Genomic DNA, 2,500 nt, shown 5'->3' with positions numbered 1-2,500 from the left:
GTGTGTGTGTGTGTGTGTGTGTGTGTGCGTGCGTGTGTGTGTGTGTGTGTGTGTGTGTGTGTGTGCGTGCGTGCGTGTGTGTGTGTGTGTGTGTGTGCGTGTGTGTGTGTGTGTGTGTGTGTGTGTGTGTGTGTGTGTGTGTGTGTGCTGAAATCTAAGATGACCTATATACAAGTGTCTGGTGGAGGTGTGGTGACTATAACCCGCACTGCGTTTCACACACACACATTCCGTGGTAGGTGCTCATGATCGCTGAAGCATATCTTATCAGAGTGTTTAGGTGTATGGTTCCTTCTAGTGCTCAGAAGGGTTCACTGCAGTGTTCAGAATAACCAGCTGCTTGCACCATCGGATCTCTCATTCTACTGGAGACATTGTTTGTCTCTGAATTACCTGGCCGCTCAGCATAGCACAGACATCACAAAGCAGTCGTCAGGTTTACCACATATAACCTTTACTTACCTTATTTGAATTATAATTTATCTTCTTTAATTAAAAATAACATTGATACACTAGATCATTATATATATATATATATATAAGTCAGACATAACTTCACATTCTACGTACATCAATCATCAGATCAAATATCCATGTTTAAAAAAACCCAACAACACGTTTATTGTAATTGCCACAAAATAACACCAATGAAGAATGCGTAGAGATGTAAAAAAAAAAAAAAAAAAAAAAGAAAAAAAAAAGAAGAAGAAGAAAACGGTAAATAGAAAAAAAAAGAAGAACGGTGCCTATCAACTGTGGCGTGAAAAAGAAGAGTGACTGAAAGAATGCGAGTGAAAGACGCACAACGTCTAGGGACCTTAGACCTTAGAACAGACAAAAACCCAGACATGTGTAAGCGGTCATAAAACATTAAAGAACGGAAATTTTATCATTCATTAGGAAATCATACAGACAAATTTGACTGATTTTGTACACCTGCTGTCTTACTTTCGTGTTCTGTTTAGCTTTCAGAAGAAGAGAAAATGTTTAAAGACTGAAAGAGAAAACGGGAAATATAGGAGGTTGGAGGATGCACAAAAGGCAACAGAAGAGAAAAAACACGGACCACATCAACGTTTCTTTAATTAACTCACTCAGTACGGCCAGTCCTCTCTTCTCCTCTACACAGACCCCTCGGATGTCCAGTGGGTGTCTGAATGACCCAGCCTTTAGCTTCCGTCGTCAGAATTGTGGTATTCTTTGTCAACATTCACCTCTTCAGTATAAGAGCCTTCCGCTTGCAATATTTTGATGGTAGTAATTGGGGTGAAACGCTGTTAACATCGTCTCTTTCGCCGTTCGTATGGAGAGAGTTAAAAACAACAGTCTTACACTTTCACAGAGCAGAAAACTGGACAGGTGACTCTTGAGTGGCCCACAGCCATACACTCTGTCTGGGGAGGATACTCGGAAGTCCTCTTTATCTTTCTTTGATCTTTGCCTACCAGTCTCCAGGTGTGACAGAACTATTGATCAGTGAGGGAGTGAGGGTACAGGTGAAGACCGGACAGCGTGAATTAGTGATGGGTATCACCCTGTACATCCGTCACTGGGGGCATGGGGTGTGTTGACTGGACAGTGTGAATTAGTTACGGCAATGATGACCTTTCCAACAGCAAAGTGAGAGCTTTGTATTATCAATGGTTTCTTCGATTGCAAATGGAAACTCATTTACAGCTTAAGTCTTTTGTAAAGGACTATGACTCTCAAACTAGGAGGCAAGGTTGCACTGGCTCTTAGTGCTGCAGCCTTGGGGGCTAGTTGGCCTTTGAGAACCATCCCAACGCTGGCCAAGTTACATCCCCACTCCCCCCGACCCCCCTGCACCCCCTTGCCCCCCCCCCCCCCCCCCAAAAAAAAGAAACAAACAAACCCACAACAATCACTGTTTATTAAATTTATGTGTGATGTAGTTTCCAGAAGTCCTTGTCTTTTATGTACAAACGAAATGATTACCCCCAGTACTATCATTACTATTGTTATATCAACAAAAAGGAGATTAAAAGTTCCATAGTCTTCTGCGGCCATCGGGGCAGTGAATTCCTATCCACTGTGTCCAGGGCCCGCCATAGGAAGGATGGGACACTGTTTTCCCTTTCCGCCGTGTCAACCTTCCCCAGTGGAAGTCAGGTACCCATCCACACATGGGTGGAGTGAGGAAAACTCGGATTCAAGCACTTATCCCAAGCAAGGGCACGACACAATACCGAACAGTGGCCTGGAACCTTGCTCTCTGCTGAACATTGGATGAGATGTCCATCGCCTACCCGTCTCTGCCACGCTACCTCGTTGTTACTACTAATGTACTGTTACTGTTGCTAGCACACAAAATGAACAACATCAACAACAACAAGAACAGCAACTGCAAGTACTACTACGACAACTACAAGTTTATATGTTTTTACTATTTTTTTTATGTGCTTTATCGTTTCACTTTAAGTTATGGATTTGAAAAGAGCTTAGAGCTTGCCCATGCTTGTATCACAGCGCTTTATAAAAA

The 2,500-nt window shown here is 42.8% G+C and overlaps 1 protein-coding gene across 3 annotated transcripts in view; it reads right to left on the bottom strand.

Annotated features, from left to right (window-relative positions):
• LOC143289272 (protein TBATA-like) overlaps positions 1-2,500 on the bottom strand; it is a 63,629-nt gene that overhangs the window by 35,369 nt on the left and 25,760 nt on the right. The window lies entirely within an intron of this gene.

The sequence above is a fragment of the Babylonia areolata genome, chromosome 1 (assembly GCF_041734735.1).
Source record: "Babylonia areolata isolate BAREFJ2019XMU chromosome 1, ASM4173473v1, whole genome shotgun sequence".
NCBI classification, from domain to species: domain Eukaryota; kingdom Metazoa; phylum Mollusca; class Gastropoda; order Neogastropoda; family Buccinidae; genus Babylonia; species Babylonia areolata.
Note: the sequence above shows the minus strand (reverse complement) of the source record. Positions and strands in the feature narration are given on the sequence as shown.